We start from the raw sequence: 25,065 nt of genomic DNA, 5'->3' as shown, positions 1-25,065 counted from the left end.
TAAAATTCTTAAGCTTGAGAACCGGATAAGAACTCTCCTCCGATCTCTTTTAATATTTATTAAAATTTTAAGCTTGAGAATCGGATAAGAACTCTCCTCCGATCTCTTTCAATATTTATTAAAGTTTTTTTTTAAGCTTGAAAATCGGATAAGAACTCTCCTCCGATCTCTTTTAATAGTTATTAAAATTTTAAGCTTGAGAATCGGATAAGAACTCTCCTCCAATCTCCTTTAAAATATTTGTTAAAATTTTAGATCGAGAATCGAATAAGAACTCTCCTCCGACCTCTTTTAATATTTATTAAAATTTTTAAGCTTGAGATCCGGATAAGAACTCTCCTCCGATATCTTTTAATATTTATTAAAATTTTAAGATTGAGAACCGGATAAGAACTCTCCTCCGATCTCTTTTAATATTTATTAAAATTTTAGATTGAGAATCGGATAAGAACTCTCCTCCGATCTCTTTTAATATTTATTAAAATTTTAGATTGAGAATCGGATAAGAACTCTCCTCCGACCTCTTTTAATTAAATGGTAGTCGGATAAGGATTTTTCCAATCTCTCTAAATTTTACCTATCGAGAGGGCCTAAGGCTAAGGGTTCTGACGTTCAAAGGTGTCAGGGGGTCTGCGCAAGACCTCTTTAACTTATTGGTACCTTAGGACTGGGCAAGGGATGCCAAACCGAATCCTCCGACCTTCCTATATGGTCGCCTCACCAGCATTTTTTGGTAGCTGATCTATTCCATTTAGTCATCCAAGGTTTGGTTTTACTCTGTCTTATAACGTCTTGCCCTATGACCTACTGAGTCATTCTATTGACTCAGCTTTACCATTTTCCAGGCTTATTATTCAGACCTTTCATTATTTCAAAAGGACTCTTAAGTTGCCGTTACCTACATCTCATCCAACTACTTATGTATCGCTTGGAACTAGATGACTTACGCTCAGAAATAATAAAGATTAACAAAGGTATCGATACGGAAATAAACTAGAGCACAACCTTTCTCTGTATCTTTCTAGCATGATATGAACTTAAAGAAAATAACATACATAAAGAAAGAAGAATGGAAATGCGTAAAACAAGAACTAAACTTAATAAAATGGCAACATGAATACTGACCTGTAAGGAGTCGATTCTAGTGAACTAACCGAGAATCACAAAACGCAATAAGATTGCAAGTTGATAGCCGGGAGACTAAGGTTCGCCTTGGAACAAAGAGTGCTTCACTAAATGCAATCGAGTCAGAATTATACCCGAGTTTAAATGAGATTGAGCATGGGCGATGGAAGTGAAAATAAAGATAACAAGGAACTGAAAAATGTGAACACTACGGGATAATGAACGAGCTGAAAATGGAGAGTTTCAGTATTCTAAATCTTTTAAGAAAACACTTTAGAAAATTGGTTCCAAAAGTCCTTCTTATGAAAGCAGAGTAACGATCTGAATTAAATTTCAGAGTTCTTCCGCTATAGTAACTTCCTTCTTTTCTTGTCCGTCCTTGAACAGTTTTCATGCAGGTATTTATAGGAACTGGGTGCTCCCCATGAAGGGTCAGGATCTATTTTGAGGAAGATGGAGGGTCAGGATTTCGAAGGACATGATCTGAGGCTCAGGAATTAAAGAGGATCAGAATGGACGGCTGAGATTCCCTTCAGAATATTTGTCATTTTCTTCTTCTAATCTGACGGTCCCAAATTTTCTTGTCCGGGGTGATCCGAGGGCTGGGAGTGAAAGGCGCTGATCTTGTCGTTTTCTTCTTCGATCCGAGGGCTCCGAGCTCGTCCTTACAAGTAAGATCAACGGTGGAGATTAGAATGTACAGCGTTGTCCTCGACGCATGTCGTAAATGCGGCGATTCGGGGCGTATGTTGAGATTTTACCTGCAACGCTTTAACTACCTCGGCTCTGATTATGGTGACGGCGGTAGGCGCCTTATTCTTTTTTTTTTTCTGCTCTCTCTTCCTTTTCGATCTTCTTAACATGATCCTTCTCCGATCTTTCATACCGGTCTCCCCTCTTCCGATCTCTATTATTCCAATATTTCCCTTAACCAGGCCCAGTCCGGTTAAAGCATTAATTCCCCTCGATTCCCGAAGCGTCCGCTGCTTTCGCTAGCAATAAATGCCCGATTTTCCTATATATACCCCGATGTAAGAGACTTTCTTCATTCGATTTTCCTCTCTTCCTTCTTACTTTCCAGCCTAGCCGCCCGGCAGGTTCCGCCATGATTGTGGTTGATCCCTTTCCGATGGACCTCTTTATTCTCGATCGAAATTTTACGACGCCGGTGCTCAAATAATCGTGATAACCTTGTCTGATGATGGTGAGAGAACTGGACCAATTAACCGATCTAGATCGCGGACCTTGATCATGCTGATCTCGAGTCGTTCGACCGGTATAATCGGCGAACCAATTTCGGCCGAGAAGACTACTAATGTTCCCCCGACCCTTGGCGGTTGCTCTTCCAAGTTTATTTAGCTTCTCACTACATTGGGTGTTCCGACAGCGACTTTCCTCCACATTGGGTGTTCCGACAGCGGCTCAGTTCCGGTCGATGACATCCTTTAAATCAGTCACAATGTTGACTTTGACATAGGTCCTTTAGATGGGATGTTCCACCGGTCTCTGAGATCGCCCAAATGATGTATTTTATTTTCAATGTAATCTGATCTCTAGAGATCACAGAAATGATGTAGTCCAATTTTAATACAATCCGATCTCTAGAGGTCACCGAAATGATGTAGTCCAATTTTAATGCAATCCGATCTCTAGAGATCGCCCAAATGATGTAATCCGATCTTTTGGAAATAAAGATTTTATTTTGTCAATTATCATCTTATTATTATTGCATTAATTATTTTCCGATCTCTGAAGTATTTACCCGATCTGACCTTTAATTTAAATGACCCTAAACGATCCGCAATTCAAAAGATTTATCTTAATCTGCCGATCTCTAGTCAGCCGATCTCTTTATGGAATTTCTGAAATATTCATGAGATGTGTCAGAAAACAGCTGGCAGATCTCGCTGACCGATGCACCGCCTGGGATGCCGTGAGCATTAAATGCTCGGACGAGTATAAATAGGGGTGGGGGTTAGCCATTTGCTCTCGTGTCATTTTCAGTTTCTCGCGAACAACTTCGAAATTCTCTCGTTTTCTCAAGCTCTTCCGACTCCGATCAAGCTCCGGTAAGGGTTTAGATCCTTCTTTTAGTTTAAATTCTTTATTTCCTTTGAAAATGAGCGGCGCCGAAGGTTAGAGAGTGGCGAGTCCTCCTTCCATCCAGTTCTCGTGGTCATCTGATGAAGTAGAGGTGGTCGGGCCAAGGGCGCGACCTGAACCTCCTAGAGTCTCTGTCCCAGCTTGGGAACAAGTGACGTCATCAAGGCATGCGCCTTCTTCAGGGAGAGAGAATCTTCCCATGGATGAGCTGCCATCGGTCCTTCAAGAAACCGACCAGTCATTCACCAGAGTATAACATTGAGCCTGATTCATATGAACTTATCTGGTGTCACGGCGATCTCCAGGCCGATCATTTCTTCGAAGAGAACGACATGATTATGGTATACGAAGAACAGTTGAAAGCCGGTCATGTTCTCTTGACGACTTCTTTAAGGAAGTCTTAAAATTTTTCCAAGTGTGCATAGCTCAAGTTCACTCGAACTCGTGGCGGATCTTAGTAGCCTTTTGAGGCCTCTGCCGAGCTAAGGGATTCCGTCCTACGCCTAAGGTATTCGCCGAACTGCATAGGTTAACTCGTCGAAAGGACGATGAGTACTGGTTTTTCCAGCGGCCACATTGCGGCTCTTCATCAATCGCCTCCTCCCGAAAACTGGAAGAACCGCTTCTTCATTCTAAGGAGCAAAATTCAACGCTTTGAGGGTTTCTCAGAGTCGCTACACCAAGGCCCCTTAATTCCGAAGCATCTCGTGTTGAATAGGGAAGAGGGCGCCATGGTGATGGAGTTGAAGGAGCAGGCATCCAGAGAGAAGTTCTCTTGCTTGGATGCAGTGACCGCCGAGCTGCACCATTGGACTATGGAATTGATCACCGGCAAAGATCGCGGACTCCAGCTCTCTGACCTCGGTATCGGTATTTTCTACATCTCAGATCTCAGGACTTTAGCGATCTCACTGACCTTTTCTTTGTGCAGGTATGGCCAGCGGCGAAGCCTCCAAGGAGAGCCGGAAGCGAAAGAGGGAGATCTCTCGAAAGGTACGGGAGATGAAGCGAGTTGAGGAAATGCAGACACCCAGGCATGAGCCCGGGGAAATACAAGAAGGCTCGTCTCAACCTTCGGGACCGGTGATCGCAGAAGTGGTCCGATCCCCTCCTCTCCGGGAAGAGCCATCTCCGCCTCCTCCAGTTGCTCCAAATGCAGAAGAGGGTTCTTCTCAACCTAATGTGAGGACTATCTCCCGCGGTGCCCAAGTCTTAGTCCACTCACTGGAGAAGAATCGTACGGTTCGAGAAAACCCTGGTTTCACCAAGGTCTTGGTGTCCTCTATCTGTCTTCGAGAAGATCGGGATAGGTTGTCTCCGGATAACCTTGATGATATCTTGACCCGATCCATGAGCTTGAATGTGGAGTGCCTGGTGAACCAGCACATCATACGGGAGAAGGCGCATCGCCTGGGTAAAGAGGTCGAGAGGATGGGTCATGAGGCAGCTTCCCTCCGATCTCAACTTTCATCCGCTTAGGGCTACATATCTCAAATTGAGGGGCGAATGAAGTTCTATGAGGACAAGCTGGCCGAGCAAGCTCACGCTTTTGAAGAAGTGCAAGCGCTCCGGGCCGATGAAGCTGCTCAACTCGCTCACCTTGCTGAGGAGCTCAAGGTGAAAGAAGAAGAGATAGTGACTGGAGTGGCCGGCGCTTATGTGAATGCTCACAGAGATCTCCTGGCTGAGCACAAGAAGAGTTACCCTGAGGAGGACTTCTCCTGGATGGCCAACCTGGCTCCCAAGGATGAAGGTGAGGAGAGTGAGGAGGAGGCTGAGGGTGAGAGAGGGGACGGACAAAATGTAGATCAGTCAGTGATCCTCCACCAATAACTTGTACAAATTCTTAAAATGAAATGAAATGGAATGCCTCTTTTGTTCGATGAATGGTTGTGATCAGAAAATTTCTAAATTATTTAAACACTTGATTGTCTGAGTATGTTGAAATAACTGAAAGTGATTATTAACCTAAGTGTGAGAGATCGAAAAACACAATGAGCATGAGATCGGTAGGGAACCAATACTAAACGGGACTTGATTAAAATTAGAAATTTGGGCTTGAACATTTAAGATTGGGATCATCATTAAATCGGAACGGAACCTTTGATTATTCTTAAACTTTTAAAAGGGAGATCGGCAACAAAAATGGTAACAAAGATCTAATGTCAGTTCAATTTCGTTTGTCAACAGAGATCAGGAATATACTTGACTGGTCAGGAGATTCGACAATGGGTTTGAGAGATCAGTGAGTGATTTAATAGATCGGTAAGGCTTTGACTGATGTGAGGACTTAGCATTGATTCAATTCCTTGTGAGGAGAGATCGGAAATGTGGTTATCTAGAAAGAGAGATCGGAAACATGGTTAGCTGTCAAAGGGAGACTTAGTACTGGGGATTGGTTTCAGAGCTTATTAATTCTGGGGATCGGCCAAAATATGGTGTCGACAAAAGTGCTATCACTTTCCTCATCTTATATGTGGATGATATTCTGTTGATAGGTAATGACATAGGTATGTTAACAATTGTAAAGGCATGGTTGTCAAATACATTCTCTATGAAAGACTTAGGAGAGGCAACCTATATTTTTGGAATTCGCATATATAGATATAGAGCAAAAAGAATAATTGGTTTATCCAAAAGTCTATACTTGGAAAAGGTGTTAAAGAGGTTTAACATGCTTGATTCCAAGAGAGGATTATTACCAGTGAGACATGGTAACCACCTTTCTAAAGAGATATCTCCAAAGACACCTGAAGAAAGAGATAAAATAGTCAGGATTCCATATGCTTTGGCTATTGAAAGTTTGATGTATGCAATGATGTGTACTAGGTGGATATCGCATTACGTTAGTTTGACTAGTAGGTTTCAATCCAATCCAGGTTTGGAACACTGGATAGCTGTCAAGAACATCCTTAAGTACTTGAGAAGAACTAAGGATTTATTTTAGATTTATGGAGGTGGTGAGTTACAATTGGATGGTTATACTGATTCTGATTTCTAATCAGATATCGATGATAGAAAGTCTATATTCAGGTTTGTGTTCATTTGTAATGGAGGTGCAGTCAATTGGAAGAGTTCCAAACAGAGTACGACCGCTGATTCCACTACAGAGGCTGAGTATATTGCTGCATCAGATGCTGTAAAAGAGGCTGTTTGGATAAAGAAGTTCGTGAAAGAACTTATAGTAATTCCTTCCATTGAGTCAGTAGTTCCACTCTACTGTGACAAGAATGGGGCGGTCATACAGGCTAAGGAACCCCGGTCTCACCAGAAATCTAAACACATAGAAAAGTGCTACCACATTATCAGAGAGATAGTTGGGCGAGGTGATGTAGCCATGCAAAAAATAGCATCAGCTGAAAATCCAGCTGATCCATTCACGAAGCCTATGTCATAAGCTCAGTTAGACCGACATCTTGAGAAGATGGGTCTAAGATATTATAATGAATGGCTCTAGTGCTAGTGGGAGATTGTTAGTAGTATTCCCTAGAGCATATCATTTAGTATGTATATTGTACACATTATATTAATAAAAGGTAATTTCACTTTTCCATTTACATAATGTATTTATGTGTAATAGAAAAGGTCCATTGATATTTTGTTGGAAATTCTATTCTTAAGTTGTTAAGAATATGAGTGATAGTATTTCTAGCACAAAGTATCATAAATTGGTTCAAACACAAGACATGACTTATCCAGAAAGATTGTATTCATGTTTGTTCCCAAGGTATTTATATGAGATATGAATAAGATGGAATGGTGAGTCTCATGCCATATAACAAACATGATAAGCACTTATACAAGATAGTAGGCCGAACCAGTGCACACATGACAAGCACATGGAGTTTACTCTTATCAATGCATTGTCATATATCATATCAGTGCATATAATCTTTAGACCTGAGATAAAATAGTTATCTTGTATATAGATGATTTGAGTTTGATATTGCTTTTATACTTGTACTGTGTATCGGTATATGGGCATGTGTTGGCTCATACTAGTTATATATGGAGATAGGTGTTGATCAAGATGGAATCTGTTACTTTAAGTAAATAGGGATAAAATCTTATGTTAATTTAATTGTTCTTGATGTTTCAAGTTCCTAGCCAAGACAGACAGATTTAGTCAGAAAAGAGTTTCTGACAAAAAAATCTAATTAATCAAGAACTGGAATTAAAAGAGAACATAATATTTATAGCAAATGGGATTTGACATAAACCATGAGTCCAGCTCAAATTGGGATTTTGTAATAGAGAGATTTTAGTGCATGATAACATATGATTAAAGGTTCATTTAAGGCATCCCTTATTACTGATTAAGTGGCCATGGCACGCTATGCTACGTGTCAAACATGGTCTATGAGATGCCAAAAATGATTTAGAGAAATCATTTATGGTAAGAAAGAGTTCTGATGATATTAAGAGTTAATATCATATCTCATTGCCAATTAGTGATGAGCCTAGTGAGTCACACACATACACAAGATAATCACCAAGTAAAATGCGATTTAATTGATTAATTAAAGAGTTTAATTGATTAATTAAATAGGTTTGGTTTGCAATAAGATTGCAAAGTCCCTAGCATGACTTGAAACCAAATCTGGGTTATTGGATGTATAGTATAAGTTAAATTTATATTTAAAGTGTTTAAATATAAATTTAATTGTGAGAAATTAATTAATAGAGATTAATTAATTAATTTATATTTGATATAAATTGATTTGAAGAGGAGAAATAATGATTTTGGGTTGAGAATTCAAAATTACAACATAAGGGTAATTTGGTCATTTCACATGGTGACATATGGCACTATGAGATGGTGACATATGGCATCATATAAGCTTGCCATTTGTCTTCCTATCATGTAAGATTATCAAAGTTAAGATTAAGTCTAGCTTTGACACTAGGCTTAATGTGATTGAGTCAATTAAAAATAAGATGCAATGAGGTGGTGACATGTGGCATAGGGTTTAAGTGACTTAATGACCTAATTATATAAAAGGGAAAAGAAAAGATGAAATAATATACACTCTTATTTTCTCTCAAGTGTGGCGGCACACCTCTCTCCCTATCCTTTTCATCTTGTCTTATCAATTCAAAGAGAATTGCCCAAAATCCTTTGAATTAAAATTGCTAGAAATTGTTTTTAGTGTCCTATACATACATACTACCTCTCTAAAGGCAAAAACCCAATTTATAATTGGTTGGCAAAGGCTTGAGAAGAAAATTTGGGGCTACCCATTGGTGATCTTGGTGTGGACAAGCTAGAGGGACAACACTTGGGGTCCTAGGTACTTCCTAAAGGTGCCAATTACATCCATAGTGCATCAAAGAGGTTAGTGCTTTAACTCCTCTTTTAAACTAGGGTTTAAATGAATTAATTTGTTAATTCACAATCTTGAATGGCAAACATAGATCTTAATACATATTAAAAGTTTTTTAATATGTAATTGAGCATTGAAATTAATTAGGCACATAAGAGATGTGGCATGATGCATGTAATCCTAGAAGAAATTTTTGAAATTTAATGCTCTAATGCAACTAATCAACATGTTTCCGCTCCTTCAATAGCACATGGGGAAATTAGCTAGAGAGAGAAAAGTGTAAGTGTGAAAATGACAGGCTCCCCTTCCGCATATATATAGGGCCTTAACATTTAATGCCTACAGAACTCGAAGCGGCTCATCGATAATTGAAGAATTTATTGCTTTGACTAATATAGGTCAGATGCAGAGGAGAGACGGGAAAGAATCGGGGAATAGGAAGAGATTGGGAAGTAAGAAAAGACAGGATGTAGAAAAGTGGATGGAGATCGGAATAACAAGCCTCGATCACCAATCACATTGAGAGGTCAGGTAGACCAAGGAATGACTTATAGAGATCGGAGGGCTCGAGGAGTCGAATCACTTTTAATCATAACCCTTAATTCATAAGAATAATTCCCCTACCGTCAGATCCGAGTCAGTTAAAGCACTTTGGGTATGATTTAGCCCTCACCACCCATTTCATTTGTAAGGATGCACTCTTCGCGATTAGATTTTAAACGGTTAAAGTAGCTCAATACATCTCAACTTACACCATTGATCATAATTTTAAGGATGGATTTGAAACCCTCGGATCAAAAGTAAATAACAGATTCGACACTTTTTATTCCCAGCCCTTGGATCTATTTTGTAAGGTAAGACCCCAGATCGTTGGATTAAAGAATGAAAGGACAGAGATTCTGAACCAAATCCCTACCCTCAATCTTGATTCTCTTTAATTCTAAGACGTCGGATCACGTCCTTTTAAATTTGAGCCCTCCATCTCTTCCTGCTGGAATCCTGACCCTCTATTTTGAGTACCCATTCACTATAAATACCGCATACAATCAGAGTGGGTGATAGCGATTATCGTCAGGAAACTTCTGAATTTTGATATAGTTTTATTGCCCTTTATTATGAAGCTCTTGAAATTCTTAGAGACTTTAGAAATAAGTTTTCTAAAGGATCTCATCACTAAAGCTACAGGTCTTGCAATCCATACCCTTAGCAATCGTGCACCATCTTGAAAGCCCAATCACAATTCGTTATTAAGACCTCATTATCATCTTTTTCAGCAGCTTAAAGTCACTCTGTCATCTTGGCTATAGCAGCTCCAGAGTTCGCAAAGCATTGGTATTGATTCATCTATTGTTTCAGCTCTCTACAGGTAAGCATTTAACTTGTCACTCTCTAAATGTCGCTAGCTTGACATAAGTATTTTTAAGGTGCCTTGCCACACCGAGTATTCGCAAGTCTTATAGTTATCGTTACTTTTAATTCTTTTTATTTTGTATGAGAGTGAAAGTTCGGGTCGCTAACGCTCCGTAAATACTGTAAGGAGTACGGATAAAAGTGACGACTTGAAAATTTTCGATTCGAATAAATAAGGAAAATAATTAGGAAAATAAATATATTCTTGATCGATGTAAAAGGTTTGGATGAGTTGTGAGGTCGGATATATTAGCCCGGACAAGTAAATTATGATATTAAAAATTGAGGCAAGCCCGGATGATAAGCTATAAGATCAGAAAATCAAGACAAACTCAGATTATAAGACACGAAACCCTAAATAGAAAAGTTCGAACAATAAGCTATAGGGGTGGAAACAAAGGAGTTCGGATAGCATAGAGATTGGGGAATTATGTAGAAGATCGACGAAGAGTTCGGATCAACATTCGGGACTTTTAAATTCACTTTTTAAAATAGGGAGTTCAGGAGAGAGTCCTTTCCTGAAACCCCTGTAGTTTTATATTTTACAAAGTATTCGATGTCAAATCAGGAAATCTGGAGAGAGTCCTTTCCTGCAATTTCTATTGTTTTATAATTTGCGAAGTGTTTAAATGGGAGAGATCGGGAGAGAGTTCTTTCCTGAAGTTTCTTGTGCTTTTAAAAATTTTCTTTGATGTCAAATTAGAGGGATCGGAAGAGTCATTTCCTTAAACCCCGCAATCTAGAATTCTAATAAAATCATTTTGTATGAAGTTGGAGAGATCAGGAGAGAGTCTTTTCCTCGTTAGCCCCGGTAAATTTTTACATGTTTTAATAAATGATTTGCAAGAGAGCCCCTCCAAGAACCCCGAATCTTATATTAAACCTCAGTGGAGAGTCCTTCTCGAGGTCCTTATACTTATATTATTAAAAGGGAACCATCCCTTCAGTTCCGCTTAGTTAAATAAAATATCAAAAAATTTAATAGGAAACGATATAAGTAGATATTTTATAGATAATTATTGCTGATGATGGGACCTTCCTCTATTAACTGAGAGTCCTCATTAATAAAAGGAATTCTCTAGGTTTTAATAAACAAATCCCTTTTGAATTAGAGTCCTAATTAAAAAGAATGAAAATCTATACCCATTTCGGTTCTCAAAGTATCCATTACACACATCGCACCCTCAGTTATTTGAATACCAATGATGAGGTACATAATGTGTAAGCCGAGTCCTCCTCACTCGTTATGAGTCTTTAGGGACCAAATAACACCTCTTCGGAATTAGAGTCCTAATTCGACGAGAGAGGAACTTAACAAATACATAACAAATTAAACAAACACAATATCAATTTACTATAGGGTCATCCCATATACTGGTGTTCTTGGCTAACCCAAAATAGTGAAATATCAAATGTCCCTTTTATCAATAATAGGGACCAACATCATAATACTAACCCCAAAATTATCAATCTTAAATTATAAAGAGCATATCGTTAAATCTGCTTGCCTTATTAAGGGATGAGGTGGGGTGCCTAACACCTTTCCCACACCTACATTGATCTCGAGCCTAGAATCTTTGTTTTAGAAGTGGTTTTATAAATTTTTATTTTTATAAATGATTTTTTTTAATTCCCCTCAAAATTAAAGTAGCGACTCCTCATTTTTTCCACTTCAGTGAGAATTGTTCGGTGATTGCAAAACCCTTGCGACAATATTATAACCAATTTATAAATTTTAATTATTAGTTATTATAGATATAGTATAATGAGAGTAAAAAATGTTATTTAAAAAAAATTATGGTGAAAAAATTAATAGAGGGAAAATTATATTAATAAAAATGAAAAATAAAAGGTAAAAACTAAAAGCGAAGAAAATGATAGGAAAAGTGTGAAATAAGAGAAATGATAGAATAAAATGGTAAGAGAACATGGAAGAAAATGAGAGGAAAAATAAGAAATCATGAGAGAAATAGGAAGAAAAAGGAAGAAAATAAAAGAAAAGAAAGAAAAATAATTAGAGATTGAAAAAAAATTAGAGATTTGGAAAGAAAATGAAATAAGAGAGAAGAAATTAATAACAGAAAATCAATATAAAATGAAGAGAATGAAAAAAAAAAAGATTGTAATCGAGAAAAGAAAATAAGTGAATGAATGATGTGAAGAAGGAAAATGAAATGTATGAAAAAATATATGCACATATTAGCAACGATTTAAAATCCTTTGCTAAATTTAAATATCAAAATTTATATTTCTTTGCCAAAAAATAACAAAATCTGTTGCTAATCATGACTAATTACCTTTTAGCATTTTATAATTTTTATATAATATATATAATTAGAGTTAAAAATCTAAAAATTTTACAATACTGTTTAAGAGTTTATAAATAAAACAGTAAAATAAATTCAATTTGGTATAGTATCATATAATACTATCTTTTTTTATTTTTAGCTATTTTAGATTTAATTTTTTTTTTATTTTGTTTGATAAAATTAATTTTGTACACCTACATCAATAAGTATCAATATTATTAATTTTTATTTGATATGTAATATTTTACATAATTTTATATTTTCTTATAATATAGAGAAAAACTTTAAAAATAAGATTAACAAATATATTAATACTAATAGATTATTTATAAATAATAAGTTAATAATTAAAATTTTCTTTTTATATAAAAAATAAAAAATTGATGCTAATAAAATAAAAAAAAATACTAATGTTAGCATATTATTATTTTTAATTGGAATGATTATAGTAAAAAATATATAGACAATTATTCCGTTTACTGTAAAAATAGATTATCAAACTAACTTTTAATGTATTTTTAAATTAATGTTTTTATAATATCAATTCGTATTTATATTTAAATATAAATTTATTAAATTGAAATAACAATTCTATAATTTTTTTTATACTTTTATTTGTCAAGTTAGTATACAATTATATTTAAAAAAAAATTATTCTTTTATATATACACAAATTAACATTTTTAATCTTTTAATAACATACTATTTTAAAATAAAAAAAATCAATATTATCTAATCATCCTGTTAATTATATTAATTTTATAATTAAACTCAAGCCTAATATATTATGTTAATTATTATTTTTTAAATAATATATATTTATCTATTTAAATTTTATCATATATATAATTTATTTTATATGCTTTGCACGTACATATATATTATTAAAAATTTTAGATTTATATAATTTATTATATATTGCATACTAATTTAATATTTTTTTAAAAATCAATGGATATTATTTTTTTATAATATTTTTTCATTGTTATATATATATATATATATATATATATATATATATTAATGTAATAATTAAAAATTTAAGAAATATATCTATATATTAAAAAAATATAAAATTATTTTATGTGAAATATTTTTTAATGAACTTATAAGAAATTAAATTAAAAAAAAACTTCAAAATTGTTTTTTTAAAAATTCATATCTTAAGTTGATAAAAATTAATATATTTTTTTATTCTTTTACGTCAATTCAATTATAATTGTATAAAAATATTTTATATAAATAATTATAAGGTAGAGATAAAATCTATTATGATTCATTAAAAAATTGATTCATGTAAATAAAATGCTTTTTTTTTATAAATAATATAAATCATAAAAGATATTTTTATAAAATTTTATTTTAAATTATATTGTAAAAAAAATTTAATCAAGTAGAATCTAAATACAAGTAGATTTAAGAATTTTAAATTTATATAAACTCTAAAATTAAATTAAATAATAAAAAATATAATTATAAATATTATAAATAACGAAGGTTAATTTAGGTAAATCTAATGTCCCTCTCCCCCCAATTCACACATTTATGTATTTTATAGATTATTAAAATTCTTAAATTTTAAATATAAAAAAATGTTTTTTTTAAATAAATGTTTAAATTTCAAAAATAAATTTATAGTGAATAACTATTTAAGTATATATCTTAAAATAATTTTTTTAAAAATAATTCACTGTTTTCTAATCTCATGGAAATTTTAATTAAAATAAATAGTGATATATTTTTCTTTAGCATAGGATAAGATTTTAGCAGTTGAAATTTAAAAATATTTAAACACAAAGTTGATTTTATTACAAGTGTTAATATATAATTTTTTAATAGTAACTGATATAATTTTATATTTGATAATCTATTATTTAATTTTAAATTTTGAAATAAGTTAATAAATTATTTTCTATTATTTTTTAAATTAGTTGATTTTAAATTCATATAAAGTAGAAAAGAAACGTATATCATATGATGATTTTTATATTATTATTATTATTATTATTATTATTATTATTATTATTATTATTATTATTCTTAAATTTTATATGCAAGAAATTTTTTAAAAATAAATATTTAAATGTTATAAATAATTTTTTAGTAAATAGTTATTTAAATAAATATCTTAATATAATTTTTTAAAAAATAATTCACTCTTTTCTAATCTAACTGAAATTTTAATTAAAAAATATTATTCTTTTCATAATTATTTTTCTTAGTTTAAAATAAAATTTTTGCATTTGAAATTTAAAAATATTTAAATACAAGATTGATTTTATTTCAAGTGTTAATATATACTTTTTTAATAATAATCAATATAATTTTATATTGATAATATATCATCTAATTTTAAATTTTAAAATAAGTTAATAAATATATTATTTTTATTATTTTTTAAACTAATTGATTTTATTTCATATACCAAATTAAAAGATAAATAAAGTAAAAAAAAAACGTATACTATATGGTAGTTTTTAAATTATTATTATTATTTGAATTCTTAAATTTTAAATATAATATTTTTATAATTAAATGTTTAAATTTTATAAATAATTTTTTAGTGAATAGTGATTTAAATATACATATTAATTTAATTTTTTAAAAAATAATTAATTCTTTTTTTAATCTAACCAAAAATCCAATTAAAATATACTATGTTTTATGATATTTTTTAGTATGAGATAAAATTTTAATAGTTGAAATTTAAAAATATTTAAATAAAAAATAAAATAAAAATATGAATAAAATGTATGCAAAGATAAAAATGTTAGAGAGGCAAATCGTAATTTTTTAGAAAATATATTAAAATTTATAAGTAAAGTTTTAGTTTAAAAATTTTAGGGTCAAACAATAATTTATATATATATATATATATATTGGTAAAATTTTAATTTTGAAAAGGCATTGCCCCCTCTCTGTTGTGAGTAGTTCCGCCACTGTTAATTAAACTCTACTGTTAATCTAATAAAAAAAATATATACTCTGAACTAAAAGATAAGGCTTTCTTTAAAGTTTGTAAATTCTCTTTTAAAAGGTCATTGAGATTTCTTATAAATTATGAATTATTAGAAGTTTGAAAAAGGAAAGAATTAATAAGTTAGATTTATAAAGAAGATAAATTAAAATTAAATTTAAAATATTTTAAAATTTGTAAATACTAAATATTTTATATTTTTAAATAAAATTGTTATTTTAATTATGCAATATATGCCAATTAATTATGAATACAAATGTCAAGTTTTTGTTAATAATTTTTTTTAGAATAAAAACCTTTGAAAATGCATTAGGTGGGAAATGAACATCAGCAGTAGCAAGTACTGCAAAAGAAGATGGAATGCCTTCCATCCAAACTGACAAATCTTGGGCTATCACACCTTCCTTAGCCAAAGCATGAGCTAAAGGATTAGCAATTCTAGGTGCAAAAGAGAACACACAATCAATGTCTCTAACAATGTGTAAAATATTAGCAACCCACATATCATGCAGCGGGGAGACAACAGTGGATTTGTGGAGAGCTCTAATGAAATTCAGGCTATCAGTTTCAACAGTAAACTGAGAAAATCCAGCTTCAATAGCAACTTGAATAGCTCATTTGATTGCATTTATCTTTGCTAAATCAGAGTCCCATCTAGCAGATAAACCTGTCATAGCAGCCATCATTATTTCATCATAAGCATTTCGTAGAACCATGCCAAAACCCACTGTTACGAATTGCATCATTCGTGCAGGAGCAGACCAATGTGGAGTGCTGCGAGTGTTCAGAGTTGATGCTAAAATCTCATATGGATTTTTATAGTCCAACCAATAACTATGGCGACTTGCTATGATAGTAACAACGTCAAAAGATTTGCCAGAGAAAATTAGCTCATTTCGTGCCTTCCACGCTTCCCAAGCTAGAATTAGAAATGATTCTATAAATTCTGATTCACATTTCTCATAGAAAAATTAGAGTAATTAGTCAATACCATAGAAAGGCAAAGATAACACATCAAGATGCAATGGGCTGATGTACCACATCCGAGACACTTGTGGACACAAAATAAATAGATAATTTACATCCTCAACTTCTTCACCACAAAGACTGCAAAATGTATCCAATTATATATCCTTACTCAATAATATGGATTTACTAGGCAAAGCTCTAGTAAGCACTTTCCATATGAAGTGTTTAACTCTTGGTGGAACATGTGAGCCCCACAACCTCTTCCAGCACTATAAATTCCATCCTATAGAAGGTCCAACCCTTTGTAAATGTTGAGCCTCACTCAAGAAGTGGTAAGCACTTTTCACCGTGTAGTTACCATGCTTGGTTCTGGTCCATAAGGAGTATCAAGAGGGAAACAAACACTAAGGGGAATGTCCAGGACTTGAGATGCCTCAAAAGGAAGAAAAATAGTTGCAATTAAAGAGTTATTCCAAGACCTACTCACTGGATCAAGTAGCTGGCTAACAGTAGCAGCATCATCTAGGACTTGTACAGGTGACTATGGCTTACCACCATTTTGCATTGGCAACCAGTGATCTTTCCAAATACGGATATGACAAACATCTCCTACCTTCCATCTTATTCCCTGCTCTAGTTTCACTTTTGCTGTATAAATACTTCTCTAGAGGAAACTAGGATTATGTCTAAGGGAGACATCTAAAGTAGATCCACGAGGAAAGTAGTGGCTTTTAAGTACCCTCGACGCTAAAGACCGAGGTTCTCCAAACATGCTTGAACAACATAGCCATATTGAAATCATGGAAAGAAAGGAAACCCAGACCTCCCTTACATTTAGCTTTTGCTAAATTCTCCCAATTATGCCAATGAATCTTCCACTGGTTTGCATTATGGCCCCACTAAAATTTTGCTATTTTTTATTCCAATTCCTTGCAAAGAGTCATGGGGAGAAGGAAGCAACTCATAACATAAGTCAGGACAGCTTGAAGCACTGCCTTAATAAGCACCTCTCACCCAGCTGCTGAAAGAGAAGAGCCTTTCTAACTTTGCAATTTGCTCTAAGTACGATCTTTAAACATCTGGAAAACAACTTTCTTAGATCTCCCCATAAAGGATGGAAAACCAAGGTACCTTGAGGGACTGTCTACAGCTTTCACACCTAGCTGCAATTTTAGCTCATTTTTCAACCGTTGATCCAAATTAGAGCTGGTAGACAATTTAGACTTTTCCAAGTTTATCTGCTTGCCTGATGCATTAGCGTATGTCTGCAAAAAATTGTAAAGGACTTCTGCTTCTCTAATTAAGGCTCAACGAAAGAGAATACTATCATCTGCAAAGAATAGTGGGTTACCTTTGGGGCATTTCTAGCAATTTTCACACCATGAAGATGGCTAGATAATTCTACTTGCCTGATAATTGATGAGAAACCCTCTGCGCATAATAAAACAAATAGGGAGACAAGGGATCACCCTGTCTAATAACCCTACTAGGTTGAAGGTACTCAGAATGAGAGCCGATAATAAGTAAAGAGTATGAAACTGTGGAAACACACATCATGACCAATCGAACAAAATCAAGATGAAATCGCAATTTGAGCAACATTTGTTCTAAAAAAGGCCATTCTACTTTGTCATACGCCTTACTCATATCTAGCTTAAGAGCAAAATGCTTAGTCTTGCCTAGTTTTTTATTTTTCATATAATGGAACATCTCAAAGGCTACCAAAGCATTATCCTGAGCTAATCGACCAGGAACAGAAGCACTCTGGGATTCATGGATAAGATTAAGAAGAAAAATTTTTAAACAATTGGCAATGGGTTTGGTAATAAGCTTAAAAATGACATTGCAGAGGGCTATAGGACGAAAATCTTTTAGGGATTGAGGATTTTTAAGTTTTGGTACTAAAACAATATATATGCTATTTATATTACAAGGATCACTAAAGTTATTGAGAACATTTAGCACAACAGTAGTGATATCATGATCAACAATATGCTAATATTTTTGGTAAAAGAGAGTAGGCACACCATCTGGGCCTTGAGCCTTTGTGTGGTGCACCTACTTCAAAGCAAAGAGCACTTCCTCTGTCGTGTAAGGCTTCAATTTAACCAATTTTGAGTCTTTGACCTAAAAATAAATTAATTATTTACTTGAAGCAAATCACAATTTATAATAATTCAATTTTTTTTTACAGTGGTTTGATAAATAATTTAAATTGATTCGTAATTTTATTGGAAATAATGGATCGCTTATAATTTGTAACTTGAAATAATTTGAATCTTGACAATCAAGCTAAATGCTCTCTATTCAACGCATTTGCCACCTTTAATTATGTGCGTGCATTGATAAATTTGCTTCTATTATCCTTGATACTCCTTACATCATAAATCAAATACTGCAGCAATAATTAATAAAATGACATATAAAATTTTTTAACATGTTTCACCCTGAATTTTGGGCTATGTCCATGAGCTAAACTCCGAATAAATCTTTTAGTATAAAGTGAGTTTTACAAATGAGATTAACCTAAAAATAATGGCACTTAAAGTATTTCTTAACACATCCACAATAATTTTCTCACCATTTTTATCACTCTCCTTTTTAGGAAACTTCGCTGAAGCCTCACATAAACTATCTCAATTTCCTCAAAGCTACAAGTTTTAGATTACCCTTTAGGAATTTGAGCTACTGAAGATGAATGAGCTATTGCCTATTTATATACGAATGAATGCAAATTCAAATTGAATTCCCTATCCTGAATTACGTATCACCAATTTTCTAAATATCTAAAAATACATGCAATCTTGAATTATGTATTATCGATTTGCATGCTGCTAAACTTTGTGGTAGCCACTTTTGTTGATTTTTTTTTTTTTAATTCAGCAGCCACAATTTCATGATGGGCATGCTCCATGAGGAGGGACTCACTGCCTAACATTTCTCCCCCTTCTGACTACATAGAGTGCTCCACCATTCCTGCCACAATCGACGAGATTCAAACTTTTCTCTTGGAGGAATCTTTGTCAACATGTTTGATTCATTTTCATCTATATGGATCTTCTCAAGTAGCAATGGCTTTTTCTCCAACACATCTCTGATCCGATGATATGATATCTCACATAGATATGCTTTGATCTTGAATGGAAGGAGGAATTATTTTCAAGGTGGATAGCGCTCTAATTATCACAAAACAATTGATACTTTTCCTGATGGACACCAAGTTCTTTCAAGAACTTCATCCATAGCAACTTTTTACATGCTTCTGTTGTCCTAATAAACTTTGCTACAATAGTGGACAGAGCAACACATTTCTATAACTTTAATTGTCATGACATAGCTTTCTTTACAAATAAAATCAGATATCCTGATGTAGATTTTCTCGAGTCAACATCGCTAGCCATATTTATATTTGTGTAACCAACTAGTACAGGATTGGAATCTTCAAAACATAAATGTATTTTTGAAGTTCCAAGAAGATATCTAAAAATTCATTTCACTGTAGCCTAATGTTCTTTTCCTGATTTGAAAAGAATGGACTCACTACTCTAATTGAGTGAGCAAGATCCGGTCATGTACATACCATGTCATTCATCAAACTTCCAACTGCCAAAGCTTATGGGACCTTGTCCATCTCTTCCTTCTCCTCATCTATACAAGGGCTTTGTCTCGAACTCAGACTAAAGGATTAGTAAGAGGTTAACTAACCACTTTAGCTTTATCCACATTGAACTTCTAAAGTACTTTCCTAATGTACTTCTCTGGTGACAACCATATCTTCTTGGCATTTCTGTATTCATGCCAAGGATCTCTCTTTCTAGCCCAAAGTCTTTCATGGCAAAAGACTTACTTAGCTTCTTCTTCAAGCTATTGATTTTGGAAACATTTCTACCAATGATTAACATATCATCCACATAGAGTAAAAGAACAATAAGATCATCATTAGAGAATTTCTAAACAAAGACACAGTGATATGAAGTATTCTTTCTGTAGCCTTGCTCCCCCATAACATACTCAAACTCCTTATGCCACTATCTTGGTGGCTATTTTAAGCCATATAGACTTTTTTGCAACTTGTAAACATAGTTCTCTTTCCCTTTTTCTTTGGAACCCTCTGCCTGCTCCATGTATATCTCTTTTTCCAACTCACCATGAAGGAAGGCAGTCTTTACATCCATTTGCTTAACCTCTAGTTTGAGACTAGCTGTTAACCCTAGCACTGTACGAATGGATGTCATTTTCATTACCGGTGAAAAATCTCATCCAAATCAATACCCTTTCTTTGGTTGAATCCCTTGACAACAAGCTTGGCTTTGAATTGAGGATGGAAACTGTGTTCTTCATGTTTAATCCTGAACACCCATCTATTTTTCAAAGCTCTTGCCTCTTGGCAACTTCACCATCTTAAATGTTTTATTCTCATGCAAGGTCATCTAATCTTGCATGGCCTCAAGTCATTTTTACTTGTGTTCATCATTCATAGCTTCTTCAAAACTTTTAGGTTCTCCCCCATCAATTGTAACAAATACTCATCACTAGGGTATCTAGTAGAACGTTGTCTAGTGATATGTGTCTGAAAGTGCACAGAATCGCACTAGTAATACAATCATGAATAAGATATTGTTCTCACAAAAATTGTCTTTACTTATCAAAATTTAAGTCAAATTTATCAATATCTAGACTATCAAATTATCTTGAGATTAAACTTAAGCTATATTAATTAAATTGACTTAATTGAAAAATTAACTAATAAAGAAACAAAGTTTTAAGTTAAAACAAATCAAAAGAATGCTAGAAATTTTGACTTTACTTGACCCATTATGTAATTTTAATCAAATTTGTCATATAATCAATTTAACTATCCTAGCAAATTTAACTATCATAGGAAGGCAATAATACAAATATGTCTAATAATCCTTCCCATTATTAATAAACCTTTCAATTAACCAAAATAACTCTAATTTCCCGATAAGAAATATTTGGTTAATTAAAGCATTAAAAACCCAAGTTATCAATAGCACCCCATAGTATTTAGCCTTAGTTTTCACTCTTAGCTAAATAATCTATGTTAAAGGTTGTTTTAATAAGATTCACAAAATGCTTCCCAACCAAATCATGAATCAAAGATCATTCAAGCATTATTTCAAACCTCCAACACCATGAAAATAAAAAAAAAACCATTAATTGCTAAAATAGAGAAAAAAGTTTAAAATTGATAAAATTCTTTAGGTCAAGCTACATCAAAATCTCTAACTAAGATATGTAGCCACTCATAATAACAAAAGCAAAAAAAAAAAAAATTTCATCATATCAAAACCAAACATCACATAAAAAAATGGATTTCTTTTAAAATAAAGAAATTAATAAAAGAGAAAGGAAAATATAAACTATATAAGATGTAGGGTGGTGTCTTCCTCCTTCAAACTCCCAAAATGCCCTCTCCAAGACCTTGCATTTTAGCAAAAATAGTGGGTTTTAAGTGTTTAGAAGGGTGAGAAAATGTCTATTCCTCTACCAATTCAAGAAATTCTCAACTAATCTCTATCTTGTACTCTTCCACTACCTCTTGTGAGTTGTCACTAGCCTATTGGGTTAAAAAAGAACTTCAAAGAGCATCTCATAGCTGGTGGTGCACCTAGAGTAAATCCCATAGTTGGCCATGTGGATTCCACAATCCCACAGCGAGCCATGAGATATCTCATAGGCAATTGTGAGATATTCTGTCTCTATGAAACTTTCTCCATTTTTCACCATTTTTTTTTATTAATGTTTTCATAAAGTGAACAAAATTCAATTAGACAAAAGAATTTTTCTTTTAACTTAATTAAACTATAAAATGTAAATAAAAATTAATTAAAAAACTATAAAATTTACTTTATAAGTATACTATATTATTTAATCCTATCAAATCTCCTTAGTGGAGTTGGAGAAACCATAGGTGTTGGTGGTTGAATGTGAACACCTACATTATCTAGTTCATCATCAATGGGAGTATCATCAGTATCAGTTGGATTATCTTGAATGTCATCTCGAACCTCTCTTGGCATTGTTGTTGGAGGGATCAACTCTAAGTCTATAGAGTTATCATTAGATTTTGAAATGGCCTTTTGAACCTTATCAATATCCTCAATGGTTTGATCTTCAACAAACACAACATCACGACTCCTTATAAGTTTTTTCTATACCAGATAATAAAACTTATAGCCGAATTGATCTTGGCCATAACCAGAAAATACACATTATTATATCTTGATTTAAGTTTGAATCTCTCATCCTCGGGAATATACACGAATGCCTTGCATCCAAAGACCTACAAATGATCATGTGAAACATGCCTTCCTGACCATACCTTTTATGGAGCTTCATATTGTAGAGGAACACATGGTGAAAGGTTTAGCACATGTAAAGCTATAAACAACGCTTTTCCGCATAAAGTCTTAAGTAACTTTGCATATAAGAGTAAGCACCTCACTTTCTCCATCAAAGTCTTATTCATCCTCATAGCTAAGACATTTAACTGAAGTGTCTTTAGAGGTTTTGTCTAAGGTCGAATACCATAACTTTTGCAATAGTCATCAAAAGATCCAACTACTCACCACCATTATCTATCTAGATGCACTTAAGCTTCTTTATACTGCTTTCTCAACTAAGGTTAGAAATAGTCTAAAACATCTAGCACTAGATCTTTTTACTATAGAGTGTAGGCCCACATCTAAAATGATCATCAATGAAAGTCACAAAGTATTAAGCACCACAAAGTGACTTTTGCATTGGCTCACACAAGTCTGAATGTACCAGGTCCAACATGTTCTTCATTCTAGAATGAGGGGAACTTCGGAATGCAACTTTGTTCTACTTTCCTGCATCAGCACACTTCTTTAAGTGCATTTGGTTTACTCTAATTAACACTTTCTTTTTCACTAACTATGTCATTCCTTTCTCACTTATGTGCCCAAGTCATCTGTGCCATAATTCAACTGTGTTATAATTCTCCATTGTACTCATAACATCATTGTAGAGCTTCACTTACATCACATAAAGCTTTAAGTGCTTTATGCCTATGGCCACCACTAAGGATCCTTTGGTTGGCTTCCATTATCCATTTATGAAGGTGTTGTAAAAACCTTCATCATTAAGCCTACTTGCAGAGATCAAATTTAGTTGCATATCTGGAATATGCCTAACATCTCTCAAGACTAATTTTGTGCCATTTTCATCATTAAGCATACATCTCCTTTGCCAACAACTTTTGATAAATTATCATTTCCCATTTTAACAACACCATAATCTCCTAGTGTGTAAGATAATAAGAACCCTTTTTGAGATGTAGCATGGATGGTTGCACCATTGTCAATCATCCAATTGGTTTGATGGGTTGTAAGATTAACCACATCATTGTTATAAACAACACTGAACTCATGGTTGAAGGCATTTGATCGTTTATCATCATTATTGTCATCCTTGCCTTTGTTCATTTTTTGATCTTTTATGAACTTTAGGTAGAACCTTTTGATGTGTCCCTTCTTCTTGTAGTAATGGCACTCAGCATTTGCATATTTATTTGACTTTCCTTTGCTCTTACTTCTGGTATTCAGACCCTTAAACCTACTCCTTCTTCTGGAATTTGTAATCAAGATGTCTGACTATGATAAAGAGGCTGCATTATATGATCTCCATCTTATCTCTTCATTTAGAACACCGTTCTTGATGGATTTCATATTTATTTCACCATGTAATGCAGAATTTGTAAGTGACATCTTCAAAGTTTCCCAAGACATTGGTAAAAAAGCGAGCACCCTAAGTGCAAGCACTTCATCGTCAAACTTTATGCCCATTCCTAACAACTAATCCATGATCCCTTACATTTCATTCAAGTGATCTACTACACAGGAACCTTCCCTGCATTTTACTTGCATTAATTTTGTCAAGTAAAATAATTTGTTATTGCCGCTTTGAAGCATCTAGCTCATTGAGTTTGTTCCATAGCATTCTGACACAATTCTCATTGCAAATGTGGTTGTGCACATTATCTTCGATAAGTCATTTGATGAAACCGCATACACTTACTCATGCTCAAATGCCCATTCCTCATCTATTTTGTCTTCGGGTTTAGGTGTACTAAACATTAACAAATGTAATTTTGTCATAGATAAGAGATCCTTCATCTTGTTTCTCCATATGTGGTAATTTGTGCTATTTAAATTAATAATCTTACTTGTCTTTGCCTTCATTTATGAAATACTCTAGATAAGAACCTATGGCTCGAGTAGAGTTATTGGGATCAAAACTCGATACCACTTGTTGGGTCAAGGTTTCTAATACCCTTGTAGCAAAAATTAAATATTGCAAGAATAATTAATAAAATGAGACACAAAAATTTTAATGTGGTTCACTTTGAATTTTGGGCTATGTCCATGAGCCAAACTCAATAAATCTTCCACTATTACAAATAGTAGGTACAAAGAGAGTTTTATAAATGATATTAACCCAAAAATAGTGGCATTCAAAGTTTTTCCCAAAATATCCACAATATTTTCCTTAATATTTTTATCACTCCTCTTTTAAGAAACTTTCCTAAAGCCTCACACAAACTCTTTAGTAATTTTCTCAAAACTATAAGTTTTGGATTACCCTCAGGAATTTGAACTACTGAAGATGGTTGAGCTATTGCCTATTTATAAGCGTAGCAATACAAATTCCAATTAAATTTCCTATCTCAAATTGTTACCACCAATTTTCTAAATATCTAAAAATACATGCAATCTTGAATTACTTATTATCGATTTATGTATACCAAACTTTGTGGTAGCCACTTTATTGACTTTTGATTTTTTCTTTAATAATTTTAGGC

Source organism: Hevea brasiliensis, chromosome 3 (genome assembly GCF_030052815.1).
Source record: "Hevea brasiliensis isolate MT/VB/25A 57/8 chromosome 3, ASM3005281v1, whole genome shotgun sequence".
NCBI lineage: Eukaryota > Viridiplantae > Streptophyta > Magnoliopsida > Malpighiales > Euphorbiaceae > Hevea > Hevea brasiliensis.
Note: the sequence above shows the minus strand (reverse complement) of the source record.